This window comes from Macrotis lagotis, chromosome 8, assembly GCF_037893015.1.
Source record: "Macrotis lagotis isolate mMagLag1 chromosome 8, bilby.v1.9.chrom.fasta, whole genome shotgun sequence".
Lineage (NCBI taxonomy): Eukaryota > Metazoa > Chordata > Mammalia > Peramelemorphia > Peramelidae > Macrotis > Macrotis lagotis.
Window position 1 is genome coordinate 107,743,884 of NC_133665.1, and position 26,600 is coordinate 107,770,483.

At 40.6% G+C, this 26,600-nt stretch overlaps 1 long non-coding RNA gene across 2 annotated transcripts in view; it reads right to left on the reverse strand.

Annotated features, from left to right (window-relative positions):
* The window catches only part of LOC141494927 (uncharacterized), a 45,288-nt gene extending 18,974 nt beyond the window's left edge, over positions 1–26,314 (reverse strand). Inside the window, exons 1-5 of one of the 2 annotated variants that reach the window (XR_012470584.1) lie at positions 26,064–26,314; positions 24,865–25,001; positions 21,614–21,690; positions 5,976–6,029; positions 5,764–5,841 (exon numbers count right to left, since the gene is read on the reverse strand). This is a non-coding gene — a long non-coding RNA (uncharacterized LOC141494927). Of the gene's footprint in view, positions 1–5,763; positions 5,842–5,975; positions 6,030–21,613; positions 21,691–24,864; positions 25,002–26,063 lie in introns of those variants that run through there. The other variant, XR_012470583.1, reaches the window with a different exon arrangement.
* Positions 26,315–26,600: the final 286 nt, after the last annotated feature.

Sequence of the window (26,600 nt, forward strand, 5' to 3'; positions counted from 1 at the left end):
CCTACATGAAAAAACTCCATCCTCTGCTGCAAGTTAGCATCTTTTCTTCTATTTACAATCTTAGTGAGTTGCCTAGAGCACTCAGAGATGAAACAACTTTCTCAGGATCATATAGCCATGACTTGTCAAAGATAAGACTTGAATTCAGATCTTCCTAGGTCTGAGACCCACTCTCTAGTCACTAAACCATCTTGTCTCTCCTATTAGGAACTTATTAGATACATGTTGAGTTGACTTGACTAACTGGTTTATGATGTTCCTTTTATCTTATGGAGGGGAAGCCTTGTCACTGTAGTAAACCCATGGTAGATGTGAGAGTACAGCCTCCCTGTGCCCACAGGGGCATCTGATCCTTGCTGGCTGCCCTCTCCATGTAATAATGTAATAGGACTCTTCCCTCCAACCTTGGAAGAGAAGACAGAAAAGGTAGAGCTATTCCGTCTAGCAAATAGTTGGGCCCATAGAATGGGCCTGACTTAAGGACCAGTCTGAGTTCTCCAAACCTCTGCCTCCATGTGGCCTTGAGCAAATCTTTGGACTTCAGCATTGCCATCCATCAAATGGGACTAAGAAGCTCTAGCTTGCCTCTTGGGGTAGCTCAAGGGAGACTATGAAAGGGAAAAGTACTTCGCAAACTATAAGCCCAGGCAGACAAGAGGGGTATTATTTTCTGGTTTTTCTCCTGAACTTTGAAGGGGCCCTAAGGATCTCACACTGCTTTGGGCAAGGATTTTTTTTAAGGAAGCTGATCAAAAGCTTGCAATAAGCTGACTTGTCTGTTGACTCCCAAATATCAATCTCCTTGAAGTCCTGACCACACAGACTTAACTAGAAGAGTAGAGGGGTGATGTTGGAGGAATAATGTCATTTAAATTACATTGTATGAGCAGTTTCTAGTCAAAGAATCATAGACTCAGAGTGTGTATTTGTCAGACCTGGAAGGAAGCTCTAAGTTTTATAAGATATAAAATGTCAGAAGAAGGAGGGACTTTGGAACATAGAACATAGAAGGTCAGAACCGAAAGAGGGCTTAGAATGTAGCATGACAGAGTTGGGAGGAGCTGTCAAACATGGAATTTCAGAATCGGGAGAGACCTTAGATCAGAGAAAGAGGAGTGCTGGACCTTCTCCTTCCTGTGTCCTTTTCTCTCCCTCTCCCCTAGCCATCAGTCCACATTACCTCTCAGCTTGCATTTGCATGTGTCTGCCTCTGTGTCCTGAACAGCCTGTGCCTCCCTCTGTCTCAGCCATTCTTGGGTCAGTGCTGCAGCTCTACCTTGACTCCTCAGGGAGGGATGGCCATTCCTACCCTCCTCTTTTCCTTGTCTCTTTCTAGCCCTCCCTTCTTTCTTTTTCATATTTCTCCTTCCTCACCTTGTCTTATATCCTTCTCTTGATCTCCTTTCTCCTCCTTTTTCAGGTGTTAGGTTTTAGAGATCATCTATTCCAGCATCATTTATAGGTGAAGAAACTGAGGTCCTGAAAAGCTAAGGGGCTTGCCTCCAAGTCATACTGGAAAGTAGGGGGCTTAACCCAGGTTTTTGGTTCAAAATCCACAGCACAATGCTGCTATTGGCTTTATTTCTTCCTTCTCCTATTCTATTCTCCTCCTTCTCTCCTCATCCATTTCTTTTTCTTTCTTTCTTCCTTTCTCTTCCTTCCCTTCCTTTCTTCCCTTCTGTCCCCTCACCTCACATCTGTTCCTCTCTCTTCCTCTTCTCTTTTATTCTATTCTCTTCTACTCTCTCTCTCTGTCTCTGTCTCTCAGTCTCAGTCTGTCTCTATGTCTCTTCTCTAAATTTCTCCCCAGGGCAGCTAGGTGGCACAGTGGATAGAGCACTGGCCTTGGAGTCAGAAGCACAGGAGTTCAAATCCAGCCTCTATGACTCGACTCTTACTAGCTGTGTGACCTTGGGAAAGTCACATAATCCTAATTGTCTGTCATCCAGGGTCATTTCCAGTTGTACTGATTCATATTTGGCCATAGCACCCAGATGGCTCTAGAGGAGAAAGTGAGGTTGGTGACCTAGCACAGCACCCCGTCACTCAAATCCAATTCATGTACTTGTCTTGGCATCACCAACCTGATGTCATGGTCTCCTTCAAAAATGAAGGACAAACATTATTAAACCTCTCCCCAGAAGGACAGAAAAATGATTTGACAGACAACAGTAGCAGCTCCTGAAGACCTAGCACAGTGGAACGAGAAATGTGAGAAAGACAATCCAAAGGCTTAGACTACATTGCCTCGACTTTTAGTTTGTCCAAGTTTCTTAGCTTAGGAATGTCTGGATATGAGGATGATTCCCACTGAAGGGGGAGCAGAAGAAAGGGAAGTATAGAGAAGAGCTGTTTCTGAGAAGCTCTGAAGGACTTAGAAAGATGGTTCTCCCTCTCTTGTAGACTTTCCTATTGACCTGCAACTTATTTGCTATGAATATTTAGGATTAAGTGACCTGTTCCACTGACACTGATTGAAATCTGTTGCCTATTTGTGCTGAGGGGAAAGTGGAAGGAAGCAGGACCATGGGATCAGAGATCTATAATTGCAAGGGGTCTCATGCAACATCTAGCCCAACCTTCTCAGTTTATAGATGGGAGGTTATATCACTTACCCAAGGTCACAAAGGTAGTAAGTGGCAGGGCTAGATTTGAACCCAGGTTTTCTGACTTGAGTCAGTGCTGTTAATACCATGTTGTTTTCCATTGGTTTCTTATGGATGCAGTCCTTTCCACAAGCAGAGGGCTCAGCTTGGAAAGATGGAAGTAAGGGAGTTGTTCTCTGTCCAGGCGTGATCAAAGGAATAGGTCTTATGAGCAAAGGGGCTCCACTGGGGGCAACAGGGTGTGTGAGGTGCCCAGTTTTTCCTCCTGATTGTTTTTTTTTTTTTTAGTTTTTGCAAGGCAGTGGGGTTAAGTGGCTTGCCCAAGGCCACATGGCTAGGTAATTATTAAGTATCTGAGGCCGGATTTGAACTCAGGTACTCCTGACTCCAAAGCCAGTGCTCTATCCACTGTGCCACCTAGCCACCCCTCTCCTGATTGTTCTTGCTACCAATTTCTCTCTTATAACATCTTCTAGACACATCCCTCCCAGACCAAGCAAAAAATAAATTTCAGATTCATCTATTCCTATGCTCAAACTTTTACATCATTTCTTATTGTTACTGCCTCCTCTAAAATCCTTAATCTGCCATTCAATGCACTAGCATCTCTCCATGATCCTCTTCTCCAGTTGTTCTCATCTCCTTAGAGTCTTCTTGCTGCCTCTTACCCTTATCTCATGCACAATTCAGCCTGACCTCTTCCAGGAAGTCTTCCCTGCTCTCTTCCTTCTCTGACTTCCCAGGACTCTCATAGTCAGAATCATATTGTCCCAACAGACTGTTCTCAGTTATTCTCATACCTTACATATCTTAGGAGGGAGTCAGAAAAGGGATTGGGTTATAAATATCAACCAGAAGGAAGCTCAGAGGACATTTAATTCAACTTCCCTCCTTTTATAGTTCATGAAATTCATAAAAGTAATAAGCACCACACCTAGGTTTGGAACTCAGGTTCTCCAATCTCTAGTCTGTGTTCTTTTAATCATATGTTTTGTTGTATATATGCAGAGATACTGGAATGGTTTGCCATTTCCTTTTCCAGTTCATTTTACAGATGAGGAAACTGAGGTCAACAGGGTTAATGACTTTCCCAGTATCTCACAGCTAGTAAGTGCCCGAGGTCGTATTTGAACTCTTCCTGACTCTAAATTCAGTGCTTTATCCAATGTAATATCCAGCTTTCCCCTTCCCTATACTAAAGAGATCTTGACTTAAATCAAAGGATTTAGACACAAAACACATCTGTACTACTTAATAAATATTTGTTGACTTAACGCAGCAACTTGACATCAGAGGTCCTGGGCACAATGTCCATCTTTGTTACTACCAATTTTATCTTAGACAAGTAGTTTCTACTCTTTGAAATTCAGCCCTCCCTCAGCCCTATAAAATGGTGGCATTGAATTAGATGATCCTTAAATCCCTTCCTAGCTCCAATTCTGTGATCCCCTCCCTGGTCTTTTTGCTACATAGGATCTCAGATTCTCAGTTGCATCACCCTGGACAAGTTGTTGACATCTCTGATCCTTTGTAGGGAGTAATGAGAGGGGATTAGGAGATATCATTTATCTAGCACCCAAGTTCCCAGTTGTGTTTCCTGTTAACTAATGAAATGATTATAAGTCACTTTGTGAAGAACTCTAATTGCTACTAATTGGTCCCAGTTTTGGTAACAATAATGCTATTTGCATATCACTGCTTTTCCCCAGAGAATCTTAAAAATGATTCAAATGAGTCAAGGGGCCATTTGGTCCGATTTCAGAAATGGGGTGATGGGCCTGGAGTTGATGTGACCAGGACCAGAGCCAGCATCATTGTTACTGAATTCATACCCTACTAGGGAACTGGTCTCCTAGATGGCCCCTTGACCGCACAGCAATGGTGGGTGGCAGATAGTGCAGAAGCCAGTTAAGTTGAAAGAGAGGTTAGGAAGCCATGCTTTAGGATCAGAGATCCTTAAGACTCTGAAGATAAGGTGGAATCTCTTTCTCTCTTCCTCAGTTCCCAGACCATGGGATATAGAGTATTGGCAGGGAGGAGAAACTGGACTTCTGCCAGAGGATGAGAAAAAGTCAAGGCCCTGGGCCTGATGAAGCTATTTGTTTTCCCTAGGGGATGGGCTATTTGGCAGTTAATGGAATAGAAATAAATGAAGAGCCCTCAAGATCTCTCCCTCAATTAAACCCTGTGCCTAGTAACTCCTACCCTCTTTGGGAGCCAAGACCTAAAATTCCAGAAGGCCTAACCCCAGCTTTGGTCCAGGGCTCCCTGTGTAATCTCAAAGACCTTTATCTGCATCTCTCTGTCCCCCTTTATAGGAGGAAGGACAGTCAGTTTGGCCTCTCCACATTTTAGAAGAATGGACAAGCTGATACCTTTAAGGAAAGAGATTTGGGAATGGCCTAAATAGTCTGGTTCTGCCTTTCAAGGCTTTAGGAAAGTGAATATTTGAAGGTTTCCAATCCTGCTTCTCTTTCCATTCCCCAAAAGCTCAGGTTTACTTTCCTCATCCTTAGTCATCAATTAACTAATATGTGCTGAACAAATCCTTATGCTGAATGTGGCCTTTGTCTCTGTTGTCTGTAGGGAAACTGGAGGAGAAGCAGAGCCAAGACCTTCTTGCTTTGAGAAGATCACTTCTGAGAGAGAAAGGACTAACCAGGAAGCTAGGTAATACAGATGATAGAGGGCCAAGTCTGGAATCAGGATGATCTGAGTTCAAATGTGACTTCAGAAACTTATTAGTATGTGACACTTCACTTTTTTGCCTCATTTTCCTCATCTGTAAAATGAGCTAGAGAAGGAAATGGCAAACCACTCCAGTGTCTCTGCTAAGAAAATTCCAAAAGAGGTCACGAAGACTCACACATGACTGAAACAACTGAACAATAAAAGGAAACTATCAATGCTGATCTAGATGGAACTGACTCTAAGGATTGCAGAGGAGAGAGAAACAGGGCTAAGTAAAGGTAATGAGGAAAGACTTTCCAGAGAAGGAAGAATGGAGACAGGTCTTAAAAAATTGCTTTCACTTAGGCTAATTGAAGATAGGGCAAAATAAATAGAGTGTAAGGAATAGTCAAAATGTTTATTAAATGAATAAGGTTGAGCTAGGTCCATTCTTAGAAGGAAATCAAGCAGTTAGGTGGTCCAGTGCCCAGATTGCTACTTGGAGTCACAAAGCCCTGAATTCAAATCCTTCCTTGCTGGGTGACCTTGCTTTTTTTATCTTTATCTGTTAAATGAGGATAATCATAACCTTTACCTTAAAGCATTGTTAAGAAGATCAAGTGAGATAATATATGCAAAGCACTATGTAAACCTTAAAGTGTTATTTAAATGTCAATGGTCATTATTATTATAACATACCTGAACCTTTTCCTTGGAACTCTGGGTCCAGGTCACAGAGCAGGTCTTGGAGTCCTAGATTCATAAATTTAAGATGAAAGAGACCTTAGAGACTGTCTCCTCAAACCCCTTCAAGTAATAGAGGAGGCTGAAAGGTGAATTGATTTGTCCATCTCTCTCTCTCTCTCTCTCACACACACACACACACACACACAACTGGATGGAGCAGATTAGAGACTTTTAAGCATCAGTCAGTTATTCTGAGCTAAGAGGGCCAGGTTAAAGAGATACAAGAGAGGGGTTGATGTTGGGGTTTTCAGTGAGGCATGCTCAGTAAAGGATTTAGAATCTTGATGAGGAGTTGGAGGGGTTCAGTAAATGGTACTGGGGGGCTCAGTGAGAAGATAGAAAGAAAGATCAATGAGAAGAAAGGAGACTCAAGGAGGTAGATGGGGGTTCTGTGAAAGGATGAACTATTCAGTAAGGGGAATAGGAGCTCTGTGAGAAAAGGAAAGAGTCTATGACGGACATGGGGACTCATTGTGGGGGTGGGGATTCTGTGAGGATATGAAAAGTTCACTGAGAGAGGGTTCTCTGAGAGGAGGACAGATTTAGTGAGGGAAGGGATTTTGAGGTATGATGAAAGGGTTAGTGAGGGGGATGGGGACTCAGTGGGAAGATGGGGGCTCTGTGAAAGGATGATGGCTCAGTGAAGGGGGGGGTTGAGAAAAGGAAAGACACAGTGAAGGAGATAGGGGTTCGAAGAGATGAAGGAAGGTTCAGTGAGGATGGGGACTCAGCGAGAGCCATGGGGGTTCTGTGAGAGAATGAAAGGCCCAGTGAGAGGGTTGAGGAACTAGTGAGGTGGGTGCAGTATCTGTGAGAGGCTGTAAGATTAGTGAGGGGAAAGGGGTCTCTGAAAGTATGGAGTGTAAAGTGGAGTGGGGAATTCAAAGAAGGAAACAGGCTTCAGGGAGGGGGATGGGAAGCCAAGGAGCCTTTTTGCTCAGTTCCCATTCCCACCTTTTCCCCCCACCTTCTCCTACTTGCCCCACTCAGAAAAGCTGTTTTAACCTTGAGGTTCTCTTATCGACTGCATCTCTCAGAGCTGCTGGGGCTGCGGGCTCCACTGCTGGAGTGAAATTGTTTTCCATTGTCCAAGAGCTGAGTGGGTTGAGGCTCTGGGGCCTGGCTGGGAAGGGCAGTGAATAGGAGCCTGGGCTGAGATAGAAATCCTGAGGGTTCAGGCACTAATGCAGGCAGCTCATTTCCCAGAGGGTGGCCCCACACCCACCCATTCCAGATTCTCAGTTTCTTTTCCTAGAGGAGCCTCCATCCACCTCACAGGCACATTGACTCAGACATGCATGTGTAGGCACACTCCATGTATATTGTATAAATTCAAATGTATACATGCATATCCATAAACACCATCACAGACACACACACATGCACCAGATTATACAGAAAAATATATAGCTTCATGCAGATGTATTCACTCTAAAGACCTAGAATGTCAAAGCAAAAAAAAAAAAAAGGTAGTTGGAATAATTTTCTTCAACTGCCACATTTTAAAAACTGGGGAAACTGAAGCCCAAAGAGGACAGGAAGAGATTGAAACTGAAAGCAGGAAGTAAATGGCAGCAGAGATCACCAACCTGGGTGAACTCCAGTTCTAATTTTATTCATGGACTAAAAGGAAGAGTTTAGACAGCCCCCTCTTCCAGGAGGGGATCAGACCAGAACTGGAAAGGGTCTAAAAGTTATCTAGTCCAAATTCCTGTCATTACAAAAGAGATTGAGGTTCTGAATGGGAGAGGGATTTGTGGGACCAAGGCCACACAATTTGGAATAGAATGGAAGATGTTTGACATCAGATTCAATTTTCTGGGAAAGCTAGGTGAAACAGCGGATAGAACAAAAGTCTTAGAGTCAGGAGGATCTGAGTTCCAATTCATCATCAGACACCTGACAATGTGTGACCTTGGGAAGTTAATCATAATTATCTCGAATTCATTCCTGATTCATTCATTCCACTGTACCCAGATGACTCCAGAGTAGAAAGTGAGGTTGATGATGTAGCTCAGCACCCACTCATTGAAATCTAATTCACTTGATTGTTATGGCATCACCACCTGATGTCATGGTCTTTTTCAGGGAACGAACAACAAACATCTTTTGACTCCCATTACCAACTTTCCAATCTACCATAAATGATCTGTCTCCTCACCTGAGCTCTCCTAAAACTATCTCTTTAGGATTCTTAGATGCCTATCACTTTCTCCTTGAATTATAATTATTTATACCTTTGTCTTGGATAAGGCCGTCATGGGGCAGCTAGGGGGTGCAGTGCATAGAGCCAAATGTAAACTCAGACACTAGCTGTGTAGTCCTGGGCAAGTCACTTAACCCTATTTGCCTTAGTTTCCTCATCTATAAAATGAGCTAGAGAAGGAAATGGCAAACCACTCCAGTATCTTTGCCAAGAAACTTCAAATGGCGTCATTAAGAGTCAGATGTGACTGCAAATGACTGAATGACAACTTCTCCTCTTACTCTGCTCCATGGGTCCATGTGTCCTCACAGTGTCTAACCTGGAGGTCTGTGCATGGGAGACTCTAAGGATATAAGATCATAGATTTAGAGTTGAAAGTGACCTTAGAGGTCATCAAGTCCAGTCCCATCATTTTACAGATGAATAAACTGAGATATTAAATGATTTGCCCAAGGTCATGCATGTAAAAAAATGTCAAAGATGTAATTCAAACCTGTGTCCTCTGACTCCAAATCCAGTGTTTTTGCTTCTCATTGAAACACACTACATATTTACTTAATGTGATACTGCTTTATAGGGCTGTTTCTAGGAGCTGTAGGATAGAAGAAGAAAACAAGGATGGAGAGGGATACCCCCATGTTTCCTGAAAATCTGGGTACAACATGACTGGCTCTGATGCCAAGAAAGCTCAGGGCAGTGGGGAAAGATGTTTTCAGAGAAGAGAGGACTAATTACAGGGAGAACATCATGCCTTGTTGGTATCAGCAACAAGGACCCCTCTCTGCGCTATGCCCAGAAGTGCCCAGCTTTCAGGAGGACCTGGGACAGCTAAGGGAAGTACTTCACAGATGAATAAACATGCCCCATCCCTATCACCTCTCTCTCCTCATTTCCTCCCTCCCCACAGCTAGTTAATTAGAGTACATTTATTAATCAATTGCCCAGAAGGGCCAAGCCCTGTGGTATGAACTGAGAGCAGCTAAAAGGGCACAACTCATAAAATATCTCTTTCTCCCTGAGTTTGATAGGAGCAAAAAGGATCCACATCCCAGATAATCTATGAATATTGTGAAAAAAGAATAAAAAATTCATAAAAGATAATCAAAATGCTGTTAGGGCTGAGAAGACCCTTAATAATAATTTAATAGATAATAGATAATAAAATATAATAATATATTATATAGATATTAAGAATATATTCTATAAGAATATAGAATATTTAAGAGCTAGGTCAGACCTTAGAGCTGGGAAGGCCCTTAAAACATTACACCACCTAGTTCAATCTCCTCCTTTTACAGTTGTGAAAAGTTTGGTTCATATATCTGGCACATGTAGTAAGATTCAGGATTTAAACTCAAGTCTTTCTGATTGCAAGTCCAAATGTAGTGGAAAGCACTGAATTTGGAGTCACAGACCTGGGTCCAAATTCTGACTGTGTTACTTATATGAACAAGTCCTTCTCCTCACCTTATTCCTTTAGTTTCTTTTTTTAGTTTCTTTAGGCTCTTTAGTTTCTTTCTTTTCATTTTATCCACTATCTATAAAGCAAGGGGATCAGCTAGATGACTTCCAAGGTCCCTTCCATTCTTTAAAGCCTACATTTATTTTAATTCTTCTAATTTAATCTTCTTCAGCAGTTTTTCCAAGTCCTTTTATGTAATAGAAATTCTGTCTCAGCTAAGTGGAAGGCATGGGATATGGTGACCAGTTTGGGATTAGAACATGCTGGAAGAACCTGGGAGGGTCAGCAGTTATTTGGGGTCAGAGATCAACCTCTTTGGAAGTCAGGTACAAGCTGGTAGTAGTAAGAGAAAAAAGACTGTGCTTCTCCCCTCTCTCTCTCTTCCCCCACCTTTTTTTTCCCTCCTTCTCAAACTCTAAAGTGCAGGCTAGGAGAAATGCATTAGGGGACAAGCATCAGACAAGGCCAGACTGAGGAAAGATTACAAGGATAATGGGTGCCCTTCCTACCAGGCATCTCTCCTTCTAGGAGCTGCTTCCAGTAGTCCCTCACCCTAATAAATCTCTCTGCTAGCCCTTGGGTTCTTTTCCCCCACCCCACACCTTGGAGAGCCCCTCAGGGTGGTGACATCTTCCATTCTGCTCCACTGCAATGGGGCCCGGGTGGGTGAAAATGAATCAGACTCCATTCCCTTCGCAGTCAGCCAAGATTGCACTATAATTTTGTTTTTAGTCATTCGTGACTGAGACTTTTCTGGTACATTTATTCACTGAGCGTGTTGGCTTGTTTAGCTCTGCTTGGTTTAAGCTGCCAGGGGGTGGGGGGGTGGATGTGTGGGTGTGGGGGGCTTTGATACAGGGGAACCTGGAGAGGAAAGGCTCAGGGACTGAGGAATGGGGCTGTGAGGATGGGTTAGAGAATGGACAGTGGGCTGGAGATGTCAAGCTGGACAGTGACAGAGGGCCATGCAGCAGGGCTAGAGGTCAGTGATGTGGAGCAGGGAGGCATGCCTGGGATACAGCAAAGGAAACCTGGGCCCAGGTGTTACATCTGACTCTTTGCTTCCCTACCTTGCTCATATCTGATTCACTTTTACTTTTACACTAGCTCAGTGTGACCCCTCCACTCTTCCAACACCATCATCCTGATAGAGGCTCTCATTACCATCTGCCTGAACTCTTTAAATATCTGGCTCACATCTTTCCCTCTACATCCTTCACACTCGAGTGGAATAATATTTTTTATTTATATATAAATATATAAATCTGGACATGCTATTCCTCTTCTCAAAAATCTGCAGTGGCTCCCTACTGCTGCCCAACAAAGTTCAAACGTCTTTTGCCAGGGATTTCAAGGACTTCCACACTGGCCCTTTATTGACTTTTCTCACTCTGCACTCCAACCAAACCAAACTACTACCTGCCCCTTATCACACATCTTACACTTTTGTATTTCTATGCTTTGGTACTGTTCCCTAAGCCTGCTATCTCTCCTTTTTACTCCTTCCTCAGCTGGTTGAATTCCTACCTATCCTTTAAAGTCTGATTCAAATGCCACCTCCTTTAGGAAGTCTTCCCTGGTGGGAACAACCATTCCCTTCTGAACCTTAGATTGTACTTTGTTCTGTACCTCTCTAATGTATTTATCATCTTATCTTGGGCATTATCATTCAAAAAATCACAGATTTCTATGATTTAGAGGAGAAAGAAACATCAGAAATCATCTGGACTAACCAACTTATTTGATAGATTCAAATTCAGAGAAGTATTGGAGGTCAATCCCCACATATCTCTCCCAAAGTCACACAAGTCCATCACCCAAGTCCAGGTCCTCATCCTTTCACCAACTATTCCATGTCAATGGCCTTCTATTTGACCTACATACTCTAGTCTCTCCCTCACTCTAATCTATCCATTCAGCTGTCAGAGCAATTTCCAAAAGCATAGATCTGATCATGTTACTTTTCTACTCAATAAAATCCAGTGACCCCCTATTACCTCCAGGATCAAATATCATGTCCTCTTTTTGGTATTTTAAGCTCTTTTCAACCCAACTCCATCGGACCATTACAGTCTTCTTACTAATGAATCAATCAACCAATCAATCAGCATTTGTTAAGTACCATACGTTAATCACTGACATAAGTACAGAGGGTATGGAAAAATGAAGCAAAAACAGTTTCTATAGTCAAAGATCTTTCATATACACATACACACATGCATATACATATATTCTTACACACATATGTATCTACAAACACGTATATATTCAAACTTACATTTTAGAGTAGAAGGAAGTAATCCTTAGAGAGAATACTAGCTTCTGCAGCAGGGGACCAGGAAAATTAGTCAACAGCCGATCAAAAAACATTAAGAGCTTACTAAGTATTAGGCACACGGATTTAGAAGGAAAGGTCTGAAGGAAGTAGGATTTGAACTGAATCTTAAAGAAAACTTAGGACTTTAAGAGAGAGAGTTAAGAGGGTGAGCATTCCAGACATGGGTAACAACAGCCAGTGTAAAGTTATAGAAATAGTATATAGAATTTTTTTATGAGGAGCAACAAAGAGTTTATATAGCTATAGTCATAGTCTCAGATTGTTGAGAGCTTTCTGTCAAAGAAATGACTTTATATTTGAACTCAGAGTTAATCAAGAGCCAAGAGGTAATCAAGTATTTATGGTGCAATAGTGACTGATGTGGTCAGATCTATGCTTTTGAAAAATTACTTTGGCATCTGGGTGGAGAGTGAACTGCAGTAGGAAGAGGCAAGGAGACTAATTAGAAAGCTATTGGAATTCCCCTTCAAAAAACTAAAATAACTCCTCAAATCAAATTTTGGAGTAGCAGAGTCAACAAAATGTTTGAGCAAGACAATTTTTCCAACCTAAAATAACTTGGAAGGTCAGCAAGAGAGGTCTATGACATCAGAGTGTGTGTTGGATCAGAGAAGAACAGCAGCACCAGTCATGGGTCTTGGAGACAACTGTGACTGGCATGTTCTGGAGCTCTCAGCTTAGGGTCATGTTGGCTCACAGTTCTAGGACAGAGAGAAGCACTGGTGATCAATCACAAGAGAGCAGGGCCTCTGGTCACAATTCCAAAGTGGAGAGGAGCACCAGCACTTGTGACTACAGGGGACTGGGGCTTTTTCAGGGTGAAGATAAAATCTTAGGCCAGGAGAGCAATGACCACACCTCTCCCCAGATCACACCACCTTGAAAGTACTAAAAATTTGCATATGATCAGAACTACTAGTTCTGAAAACAGTATCACAAAAAATGCCTCCCCACACCCAAGTGAACAGGGTTCAATTTCGAATTACCATTCAAAGTCAAGAAAGAGACTGAAAAAATGAGTAAAAAACAAAAAACAATAACAAAACAGAATTTGAACACAAAAAGTTGCTAAGATGGCAGAGAACCAAGATATAAACAGAGGAGATAATAATGTGAAATCTACAACAAAAAAAGCCTCAATGAAAAATACTAAATGGACTCAAGTCCAATAGGGATTGGAAGAATTAAAGAAAGAGATAAGAGTAGTAGAGGGAAATTGAGAACAGAAATGAGAGCAATGAGAGCAATGCAAGAAAAAATATGTAAAGAGAATTAGTAGCTTGATAAAAGAGGCACAAAAAAATACTGAATAAAGCAAGGAAACTTTAAAAAAAGAATTGGCTTAATGGTCAAAGAAGCACAAGAACTTACTAATGAATTTTTTTTTAAATCAGAATAGACTAATGGAAAAGGTGTACAAAATTCACTGAAGACAAGAACTACTTAAAATTAGAACTGGCCAAATGAAAAAGGAGGTACAAAACCTCAATGAAGAAAACAATTACATATAAATTGGAATTGAGCAAGTGAAAATTAATGACTTCATGAGACATCAAGAAACAATAAAACAAAATCAAAATCATGAAAGAAATAGAAGAAAATATAAAATCTCTCAGAAAAATAACTGACCTGGGAAAATAGATTGAGAAGAGATAATAAGAATTATTGAACTTTTTGAAAGCCATAATTAAAAAAAAGATCCCAGAAATCATATTTCAAGAAATTATCAAGTAAAATGACTCTGATATCCTAGAACCAGAGAGTAAAATAGAAAGAGAAAGAATCCACTAATCACTTCCTGAAAGAGATATAAGAATTAAAAATTTCCAGGAATATTATAGTAAAAATTCCAGAGCTCCCAGGTCAAGGAGAAAATGTTTCAATCAGCCAAAAAAATCCAATTCAAATATAGTAGATTTACAGTCAGAGATAAGCAAAGAAACTTATTTTGCTAAAAAGTATGTAGACAAGTAATATAAAAAAGACATATTTCTTTTTGAATTAGGGTAGGTTTTTCTTTAAAAGTTATTTAAGCTTTCCTTGAGATTTGTTTGGTTCAGGCAACTATGGTCCAAGCCACTGATATAGTTTCCTAGTCACCTGGGTATAAAACAGCCAGGACAGAAAGCTTAAATAGGTAGATTAGTAGCACAAACTAGCCAGAGAAACTGTGCTCCACTGTATCAAGACCCTTGTCTCAAATGAACATCTCTTCCCTGCTTTGAATTAATGTCCTTCATTTTGAAGAAGATCACAACACCTGGGAGGTGATGCCATGACAAGCACATGAACTGGATCTGAATGAAGGAGTGCTGTGCTAAGTCTTCAGTCTCACTTTCTCCTCTAGAGTCATTTGGGTCCAGTGGCCAGATATGTATTAGGATGACTGATGATGGCCCTGGATGTGAGGCAATCAGGGTTAATTGATTTGTCCAAGGTCAAATAGTAAGCGCTGAGGTCAAATTTGAACTCAGATCCTTCTGACTTGAGAGCCAATACTCTACCCACTGTACCATCTAACTGCCCTTTGCTTAGAATATCCTTTCCTGGCTAAGTAAAGCTCATTTTGTTAACTGGAACCATTATTGGCTATCTCGGAATAAGGAACATGGAAACTATATATATAGCTATAGAGAGATAGATATATGATGTATACATACATATATGATATATAATTATATATACTTTATATTTTGAGTTCTAGTTATTATATGTCACATTATTCTACTTTCACTCATTTCACTTTGCATCAATTTATGTCTTCCCAGAGTTTTCTAAAACTGTTCCCTTCATTCCCTTCAAACCATTCATAACACAATAATATTCCATCACATTAATATATCATATTCAGTTCCTAGTTAGTGGACAGCACTTCAATTTCCAATTCTTTGCCTCCACCAAAAGAGTTATTATAAATATTTTAAAATATATAGATCCTTTTCCTTTTCTTTGCTCTCTTTATGATACAGACCTAAATAGAGATAAGCAATTTTATAGCTTTTTGGTCCTAATTCCAAATTGTTCTCCAGAATGGTTGGACTAGTTTACAACTCCACCAAAAGTACTTTATTATACCTATTTTCCCACATCCCCTCCAGCATCTATAATTTTTCTTTAATTATCAAGTTGGCCAATCTGATAGGTGTGAAGTGGTACCTTAGAGTTGCTTTAATTTGCATTTCTCTAATCATTAGTGATTTTGAGCAGTTTTATGATTATTGATGGCTTTGAATTCTTCCTCTGGGAACTGCCTCTTCATATCTTTTGACAATTTATCAGCTTTCAATCATATGACAGTCAAAGACATACTGCAAAGATGGTAGCTTTACAGCCCTAGAGTCAGCAGTAGCTGAGGAAATTGGAGAATAATGACATAGCACAAGAGAACCAAAAATTCCTAGAAATAAAAGTGGTTCTAAGTCATATGGTAGATATGGACAAAGAAATTGCATGGTCTGAGTGGTGAGTTATTCAAATGATATATATCTAACTTGGGAAGGATGCCTATTTAATAGGCCCAAATGTATTTTTCTTTTCTAGGGGTGTCAAAGTCACAGAGTATCATAAGTCTGGATACCTATATAGTTCTCTGTGGGATGGAAATGACACTCAACGAAATGTCAGGGTATTGTAGATCTAGAAAAACCCAGTTCAATCCCATTCTGAGAATAGTATAAATCAGAGGGTGGCCTAATAGTGGAAGGATTTTCATGAGTCACCAAGGAAAACAGGACTAGTTGAAATATCAAGGGGATGCTCTTATTGCATTCCAGATTTTTTTTCTCTTCTGAAGAGATTATAAACCACAGGGTGGCACTATGAGTCTGGAGGATTTTAGGACCTAGTGGAAAATGAGACTCACTGGTGAGGAAGAAGAATAATGTTTATTGTTTATGGGTTATTATGTATCACTGTATATGTGTTTTTGTATTGGCTGTGAGGTGGAATAAAGACTGTCCTGTTTCCAATATGTTCATTGTTACCTTAAGGTCTTATAGGGGATCCAAGAGTTCTTTTAATTCACATGTTTACTCATATGTGTGATATTCAGAGATCTTCCCAAAGTGAACTTTGGCTGGGGCATAACAAATAAAAATGAGAGTGTTTCTTTTAGGTCATCCCTCAAAAAATCAATCTTGATCCGTGGACACCCAGAATTTAGAGCGCTGGGGTCTTAGGTTATGGTAGCAAAAGGTAGAAGTGGAAAAGTAGCAGATTTATGCTTGAGGTAAGAAAACTATTCTACTACTAGAGCTATTGTAGGTACTTTCTTAAGAGGCAGTAGGTCTCTTCAAGCAGACAATTGTCTGAGTGTTATGCAAAAGTGATTCTTGTCATTACAGAGAGTGAACTAGGAGACTTCTATAAGCCCTTTCAACTCTGAGATCCAGAGGAAGAAACAGGTATAGACAGGAGAAGGGAGGTGCCTAAGGCCATAGAAATAAAGACAGAGCTGGGTTTAGCCCAGACTAGTGTTCTTTATATGTATGTGTATGTGTGTGTATACATATACATATATATATATATATATATACATTCATTTACATATAAATATATATGGATAGATGTAAATATACAAAATGCTATACATATTCTTTCAGGGAATGTGTGTGTGTGTGTGTCCCATTTGGCATGGGAACTCTATAATGGTCAAGGACTATTTTTTTTAGGTTTTTGCAAGGCAAATGGGGTTAAGTGGCTTGCCCAAGGCCACACAGCTAGGTAATTACTAAGTGTCTGAGACCGGATTTGAACCCAGATACTCCTAACTTCAGGGCTGGTGCACCACCTAGCCACCCCAAGGACTAACTATTTCTGGAGAACTCACTGTCCACCATTGAGCACCAATTCTACATGCAGTAAGAACTTATTAAATCTTGAATCAATCTGTAAATGTTAATTCAATCAACTCTTTAATACCTCCAAGAGTAAGATATATACTAGCTCAATTTAGCACTAAAGTTTGAATCATTTGTCTTGTTTGCATGATATTTCCTATTTGTGAGTCTTGTCTTCCTAACCAATCCAATCTGACAAACATCTTTAATACCTATTACAGCCAAGTCATTGTGAGTCTAATAACAAAGTAAAACAAACTCTGCCCATCTAGTTGCAAATCCCATTATCCTAAGATTCTGCACTTTTATTCTTATTTGTGGATTTTAGCCACTCCAACACACTCTTAGCATGCACATACCATTTGACACTCATTGTGTTTAGAACTAGAGATACAAACATGAAAAATTCAGTATTGTTCCTGCTCTCAAGAAACTTATGCTTTAATATAACATGTATACAAATGAATATGATGCAAAGCATAATGTGATGCACCCAGAGGAGGAATATAGGTAAAATGTGATGAGATTTGAAGAGGAAGATTTCTCTTTCAGTCAAGGGATCAAGGAAATCTACACTAAGGTAGTGGAACTTTTCTTCCTTTCTTTCTTCCTTCCTTTTTCCCTTCCTTCATTTCTTTGACACTTGGGATTAAGTGACTTACCTATGTTCACACAGCCAGTAAGTGTCTGAGGCTGGATTTGGACTCAGGTTCTCTTCACTTAAAGACTTTCTTTGAAAGGAGGTGGATAAAGATGGAGAGATAGGAGGAAGAATTCTTAAAATTTGGAAACTGAGTCAAGCAGTTTCTGTACCCAGATGTTACTTGTAGCATCCTTCTCCTTGCCAGTTCCCTCAGCTGTTCCCTTCCCATCCCTGTTCTTCTGTAGGGATGCCCCCACCATTGCTTAAGGTGAAACAACCCTTAGGAAAAAACTACTTGTCTTTCCTCCCCACTTTCAGAGGTGAATTTTCTTGAAAAGGGCTTTGGATAGACCAATTTACTTGAATAGAACCAAATCCCATGGATATTGGCATGTTAAAAGTAAGTTCTGGAGAGGATAATAGTCAATCCAAAGAAGAAAGTGCTGATGGTGGAATTTCAGGCAAAATAGAGAAGATATTTAGGGAATTAGGAAGCATTCTGGACTCCCAAATCGCTCATATTCCCCTTTGGCTCTGCAACTTGATATACCTCTTATGGGATCAGATGTTGGCATACTGATGGCACTGGTATAGTTATATTCCTGAACAACCCCTGAGACAGTGATATTCAGGTGAGGGGATATATATATATATATATGTATATATACATATATATATATATAAACATATACACAGGTAGATTCACATAGGCACATTGCAAACACAGATTCACATGTGCACACATATCCATTCATTTAAGCAGACACAAGAAGATATAGTAATGGCCTGGGACTCCCCCCCCCCAATCCCCAACCATAGAGGCAGCCAGGGCTACCTCCCACCACTATGCCTGGTGCCTCAGAAGAGGAAGGAAACTGAACAAAGACATATTGGTTTCTGCTCTATTAGAAACACAGGAGGGGGGAAATCAATGTTTAGTAAATGGGGAAAGAGAAAATCGTTCAGGAAAGACATTCTATTTTCAGGCTAGAGAGAGAGCTTCATAAACAACAGAGAATAACATTGGGTAACATTGTGGACAGGGGTGGGAGGAAGGAAAGCTGAAATGTACCTAGGCTATAAAACTCTGTAAGTGGAAGCCAGGGTTCCCAGTTAGACTACCTGGGGCAGGGAGAAGACCAGAGGTATCTTCCATAGCTCAGCCCTGAGGTATCTTCCTGTCCCTGCTATGGGAAGGAGGATGGACTAATTTCAGAAATAGTCAGCAGTGAGGCTGACACATTGGAGCACCACAGGAACCCAGGGCCTGAGCCAGCCTAGGTCTTGGACAAAAGGAGAATATTGGTCCTGTTTGAAGAAATCCACCAAGCAATTCCCTCTTTGTGAGTGAGGAGAGGAAGCAAGGCATTAGTCCCCTATGGGGCCAGTCCTGGGTTAGGGTGATTCCCTGCCATTACTCTACACCCCAATTTGGACTGGATCAATTCTAGATAACCTATTCACAGGTCTTGAAGGAAACTTAGACATCATGTAATCCAAATCATGCATTGGACAAATGAGAAAATAGAGGACCAGAGAGTCAAAGTGATTTGTCCAAGGTCATACAACCTCTGTAAGAAAGAACCAATATTCAAACCTAGGTTTTCAGTTGTTAAATTTGACACTTTTTCTCTCAATTCTTAAGTTAACTCAAAGATCTATATGACCCACTGTGATGGTGATCCCAGTGCCTCCTGCCACTCTGACCATGGGACTGGCAGAGTTTGGCCTCCTTACTCCTAAGCCAGTAATACTTGAATCTCTATTCTGAGAACTCCCATGGATCACCTGTGTCTTTTGTAGTCAACTAATTTTTGACAGCTACTTTGCAAAACCAATAAAGGATTTCTTTAGGCATTTGAAGAGTTACATATCTTCAGAAACCTGGGAAGCTTTTTCTATTTCCATTCATCAAAACACAATGGTCCCATCTAAGAAGCACTGAATTTTACCTGAAGATAGAGGACATAATTGAATTCCCTTGATAAATGAATTATAATTTGTTTATTGTTTGTGACTATTTGTGTGTGCACGCACACGTGAGCTTGGGAGTATTCTGGAACTGGGCTCATGGGCTATATATTAAGAGTACAGATCCACCTAATGCAATCCTATGTCACTGATATTTGTAGATAGACTAATCCTAACCTTAGCTATCATTGATTAAGCCTTATCCTTGGCCACAGATTAAGCTCATGAACCCAGAGATATGACCTCATCTATCATTGGTTTAGGGAGCCTGAAGAAAGAGGGGATGGGAGTTGAAGATGAGGAATGAGGATGCTATAGTGTTTGGAGGGGCAGGGGTTGGGTTCAAGAAATTAATTAGAGAGGATTGAATGACTCAGTGCTCCCCAGATATTAGCCACAAGGACATGGCCAGGATAGAGAAGAGTTTGAGGTTGAGAGTGGCCAAGGGAGGGTCTGAAAGGGTAATCTCTCTGGTCCAATATGTGAGAAGCATATGTGGGAGAGGAGCATATCATCATGGAAGGAGGATCAAGAATTGTAGTGTCTTCAGAAAGAGAAAGCTTATCAGTGAGCACAAGAAAATAGTGCTGTAAGGTATCTTATAGATAAATTAAGCCATCCCCCTCATTTTACAAATGAGAAAACTGAACCTGAGGTATGTGATATAACTCAGAAGTTTGAGTAACCAGTAACTGGAAAAGCAAGAATTTAACCTCAAACCTTCTAAATCTAGTGAGTTTTTTAAATTGTTTGCTTTTTCCTGTGTATCAGAGAAAAGTGGGCTAGGCTGCACAAGGGGAAGTAGGAGCAAAGGAGAAGAGGGGTAGGGATGAATTTTCTAGGGGAGTGACTAATATGGCAGTATCATATTCCCCCTTTTTTGCTGCTGCTCCTGAGAATCTCAAGCAGAGCTTGTCCTCAAACCTGGCTGCATGGCCAGTGAAGGAAACTGAAATTCTACCTTGCTTCACATGTAAGACACCACCCAAGAGACATACTTGATGCAGTTTGGGAGCCAAATGAAGTATCCAGGAGGGATCAAGACCAATCATGTAGCTCAGATTGAAAAGGAGAAGGAAACGTGGCTTGTCTTCCTCTACCCCTCCTTCCCAATATTGGCAATGGGGACAGAGTGTCCTTGGTCATTCTTCTGTTAGCTCTAGCTTTGCTGTCAGCACTGAAGACAACCTCCCAGCCACTAGTTAATAAGGGATACAATTTTCTCTGTTTATTAGCTCTATTTTTAAAATGAGATTTCTGTATGTTTCTGACCTCCCAGTTCCCAAAGGGAACTATTCAGGTCTCAATCTTTTCCCTAAACCCAATCCTTAAGGGTGTTTTTGTGGGGAGGGATCCTCAGGTATGGAGGATTAAAGGAAGGCAGTGAAAACTCAAACATTTAACTATCTGGCAGAATGTAAGAAAAATGATTAACATTTAATTTGGTACTTTATAGTACCCTGGTGCAATGTAAAAATCCATTTTACAGATGAGAAACTATGACAGAGGTTAAATAATTTTCCTAGTCATGCTGCTAGTTAGTATCTGAGGCAAGATTTGAACTTGATTTGAAGATTTGATTCAACACTAATCACTATAGGCCACCTAACTGCTCTTTGGAGGTAGAGACAATTAGTATTCCTAATTACTGGTGTGAAAAATGCTTAATAAATGCCTGTTGAATTGAACTGAATTTCATTTAAAAAAACAGGAATTATCCTCAAAAAACATTTCCATTTGCAAATACTTAAGAATTTTCTGACCATCTTCCTTTCTTTTTTCCTTTCAGTTTTTCCTTCAGGGTAGACAGGAAGAAGATACAGTCATAGAATTTTAAAGTTAGAAGGGACTTTGCTGATTGCCCCCCATATCTTTTTGTTTGGTTGTTTTTTAGGGTTTTTGCAAGGCAATGGGGGTTAAGTGGCTTGTCCAAGGCCACACAGCTAGGTAATTATTAAGCGTCTGAGACCGGATTTGAACTCAGGTACTCTTGACTCCAGGGCCAGTGCTCTATTTACTGCACCACCTAGCTGCCCCTGACCCTCATATCTTAACAGATGAGAAAGCAGAGTCCTAGAGAAATCAAGTGACTTTTCCAAGATTATACAGATATGTCCAGAATTTGAACTCACATCTTTGGGCTCCAAATTATCGCTCCTTCTATCACAGCACATTGATCTTACTGTCTGGTTGTGGATATTGGAACCACCTGGGAATACAAAGAAATATTGTAGGTACACAAAGGTGAAATTATTCAGAGATAGGAGAAATCAGATAAGCTAGAGAGGGCTCCCTGAAAGAGAGAGAAAATCTGCACAAGACCTTGAAAGATAGACATAATTTGGCTGTGTAATGGAGAGGGGGAAGGGTATTCTAGGGGTGGTACAGAGGTGATGAATCACATTTTGGGGTATGGTTTTTTTAGCTATGTTGCCTGGGAATCTTAGAAAAGAGGGGAGAGTTGATTGCCTATGGAAGTCTAAGGATCAAGTTCCTGGTCCTCTTCAACCCCCTTAAGCCTAGCCCTGGTTTGGGGTAAGATGATAAACTGCCATAGCTAGGTTGTACAGTAGATAGAACACTAACCTTATGGTCAGGAGGACTTGAATTCAAATCTGACCTCAGACACTTGACACTATGTGACCTTGGGCAAGTCACTTAACCTGAATGCCTCATGTCCAGGGTCATCTCTGGTCATCCTGATCCATATCTGGCTACTGGACCCAGAGGGCTGCAGAGGAGAAAGTAAGGCTGGTGACTTAGTATAACAGCCCCTCACTCAAATCCAATTCATATGCTTGTCATGGTATCATCTTCCTGAGACCATGGTCTTCTTTAAGAATAAAGGGCAAACATCATCATCAAACTGCTACAAATATTCCTTGGCCATAGATACTCTACTAGTCCCTCAGAGTGGCCTCAGTCATCAAGAGTCAGAGAGAAGGAAGAACTGAGCTGAGTCTGTGGGGCACTGGGGTCTCAGGTACTTGAGCATTCAGGCAAGCATAGAATTCAGTAACTGAGCTAGACACAGTCTACTAAGAGCTTCACCTAGGGGATCAGATCAAGTGACTCCCATGCAGTTTGGAGGGACAGACAAAATGATCGATATAATAATGAACACTGAAGTCCTATTTTAAAGTTTGTAAAGCACTACAAAGCCTACATTATCCCATTCGAGCCTCATCATAACCTTGTGAGGTAGGGACTTAATGTATTGTTGCCCTCCTGTTACACATAAGGATACTGAGGCATAGAGAAATTAGATTCCTACAGCTAATAAGTGTCTGGGACAATATGTGAACCTGGTCTGCCCAGTTCTCACTCTAGCACTCTTCTCACTGTGCTGTATCATCTGTCTTTGTCTCTGTCTCTTTCATAATAAGAGAGAATAATAAAAGACAGAGACAGAGATCCAGAGAGATGAGGCACTGACCAAGGTGCTGAAAATACCTTCTGTGGGCAATTACTTTACTATTTATAAAAGCTTTATTATTGACAAAGCACGTAATAGGTCTTAACATGTAATTTCTCTATTAAAAAACTTTAGGGGCTCCATATTACATTCCCAGAAAATTTCAAACTCCTTTTGCTTATTCCTTTGCAAACTAAGGAAAAGATACCGTGCACATGGTGAGGTCAACTCCTCTTCTATCATAGTCACATGATGGCCACACTCTAGCCAACCTGCATGCCTAGTAAATGGTTGATATTTAATAAATAGTTAAGTATTTATATTTATGTAATATTGTATAATTAAATAATATTTTAAAATGACTTTCTGTTCTCCAAGAAAGTTCTATGTTCTTCCCACTCTGTATCTGTGTGAGCCTAGCAAAGTCACATTCTCTTTCTGAATCTGGTTTCCATCAGCTACAAAATTGAAGGGGTTGAACAATATGGTTTGTCATGCTCCTTCCAGCTCTGGCACTCCAGCAGTCTCTTGGGCTCAGTTAGGGCATGACTTGCCCAAGGTCACATAGAAAGTGATTGGCAGAGGTAGTAGCCAAACCTCCTAGTCCCAAGTCCTTGACTCTTTCTCCTAGAGAAAATGAATAGCAAAGTGAGCAACTAGAGGGGACTTCAATAAAGGGTTTCAGAAAGGAGTAAGAAAAGATGAAAGAGGTAGAGAGTGTGATAAAGACCTTTCTCTGGACTGACATTTCCCCCAGGGTTGGTCTGGCTGGCCATAGCCTCTGGCTTGGAATTCAGGGCTACTGTGAGGGGAGACAATGAGGGCCTTAGTGCTGTACAATCTACCCAACCTGGCTCAGATAGGCCTGTCAGGTGCCAACTGTTCTTGCCAGGGCCCTGATGACTGTGTTTCTGTAACTGGGGAGGGCAAAGGGAGGGGGAAGGTGAGGGTGGAAGATGCCAAGCACTGTGGAGGAAACAAGTCAGCTTCAGACTCTGAGCAATAAATCTATCTGGGATTGGTCATGGCAGAGATTTGCTACCTGCCTGGTAATGGGTTGTATTCATTTAAGCAGTTATTATTTCAAACCTTTCCTGGGCTCTCTTTGTGTTATCAACCTTAGACTAAGGAAATGGGAGGGAGGCTAGAGGAAAATTACAAAACACAGAAAGTCGGAGCTAGGAGGGACCTTGGAACACAGAACCTAAAATGTGAGAACTGAGAGGGACCTTAGAACATAGAATTTAAAATGTTAGAGCTGAGAGGGAAAATAAAACATAGAATAGAAAATAATATGGTTGGGAGGGATCTTTCAGCATAAGATACACAATTTCAGAGCTAGAAAGGACCTTATGACATCAGAGCTGGGAGGGACTCTAAACAGAGGATATCTGAGTGGAGAGACCAGAGAGCATATAAACCAGTTGCTTCTGCAATTTGTAGTTATGAGGACCCCTTTTAAAAATAAAAACATTTCTCAGATCTCTCTATGATAGTAACATCCACTGACTGAGGAAATATACCAAAAAAACTACTATGAATTCAGTTCAACTAGTACTTTAAAAAAACACAAAGCAGTTTCATATACATTTGAAAAATGACAATATACAAAAGTATGAAACATGTTTCTTATTTATTGTACTAAAGTATATTTGCTAAGCTTTGTTTATGTTGAGTCACCATGCATATTTGAGTAGAGTTAAATAAAGGTCAAATGACAAACAATGGTGAATATATGGATTTGAGAATTCCTTGTAATCTTACAGGTTAAGAATCACTGTTCTGGTTTGAGAGAGAGAGAGAAGGGTGAAGGCAAGGAAAGGAGAAAGGGAAAGAAGACAGAAATCACCATGGGCTAGAATAATGGGAGAAGGAATCTTAGAGATAATCCAGTACAATATCACTTTACAAATTAAAAACTTGAGACCCAGAGAGGGGAGGAAACTTGATTTATGACTTAAGACTTACATATGTGACCAGACCTGGGTTTGAGCCCATTTTCTCTGAGTTCAAATAATGGTGTTCTTGGTAGTATATCACAACAGGTGAAACAGCAGGGAAGGGTCAACAGGGGTGTGGAGAATTTTCCAAGTTGGAGGAAGAGCCTGAATGAAAATATGAAGTCCAGAATAAACCCAAAGTATATAGAGTAGACCAACTGGAATGGAAAGAGGATGTCACTAGAGGTAAGTTTTAATAGCTGGAATGGAACTAAGCTTTGATGAAGAATATGGATTTGATGCAATAATTGGTCAAGGGGGTCCTTTAGCAGAAATTTGATGTCATGAGGGATGAGTATGAAGGAAGATGAGACTGTGGGAGAACTAGAAAGAGAAGCTGGAGGAAAGCAGGTTGCCTTCTAGTCAGTCATTTTTTTCATTCATAAGACCATCAACCAAGCAAATATTTTTTCTTCATGACCAGATTCAAAAATCTCAACAAAAAGAAATTTTCCTTCCTTGACAATCCTAAAGGTCTTTTGAGAGAACTTCCTAGTCAGCCTTGTAGGAAGAGGTCAAAAATGAGAGACAGGAAATTCCTAGCTTGAGATTATATTGGGCAATGATAAAATATATATAGTCTTACAATGAGAAACTCACTTGTTTATTACAATAAATAAAGAAATGATTTCCAAGAGTAAATAAAGGAAAGGGGAAGAAAAGAGGGAAGAAGAGAAATAGAAAAAGGAGGCAAAAAAGAAAAGGAAGAAATGAAAAAGAAGTAGACAACAGAAGGGAAAGAGTCAAAGGAAGTAGAGGAAAGAAAAAATACCAAGGTAAAATTGATGGACAAAGGAGGAAAGAGAGAATAAAGTGGAAGGAATAAAGGAGGCAGAAGCAAGAGTTGATAAAAACAGGGTTGCATCTGGGAGTTCTATGAATCTGGGAGGAAGATAATATAGATGGAGCTGGTAAGTGAGGTTAGGCTGGAGGCCATTTGGGGAAGGAACCTACCTTCAGAATAAAACCTAGCTAGAAAATAAATTTACATAAACCTAGAACAATTTAGCAGGGGAAGCCTGCAATAATTAAAAACTCAAACCCAAGTAGACAACAGCTTGAAGGACAGGAATAACAACAATTAGCCAAGATGAAAAATCAAGAAGGAGAATGATACAAATGGGCCTATCATAAAGCACTAATGACACTGGGAAACCTAATTTTTACCACGTCAGCCCCTTTTGATGAAGTGTTAAAAGCTGCTCTTCTGAACTGAACACATTTCACATCGGAAAAGTCCTTGCTGCCTTTGTGAGCAGGCCAAGGAGGGAGAGCTAGTGAGTGTCTCAGAGGACAGAAGGATGGACAGATAGGACAGCTGATGGGCAGGGTAAAGAGATACGGGGAGACAGGAGCTGAGAGCCTAAGATGGGGAAGGAGGGGAAGGAGAAAGGGAGTATGAGATAGGAAAAGGAATAATAGAGGCCATTGTTTAAGAAAATATATATATATATATATATATATGAAAGGAAATAGTGAGGCAGAGGGTCCAGCATGGAAATAGGAGAAGAGAGAGAGACAAAGAAAAAGCCTGGGATGAGGACTCAGGTATATGAAGGAAAGAAATGAAGATACAGAAAAAGACAGAAAGGAGAGAGAAAAGAGAATGGGGAAGATTAGTAGACTTAAAGTAAGAGACAGAAAGGGGGAAGAAGAGGGACACTGAAGTGGATATTGAGTAAGATGCCTAGAAATAAAGAGAGG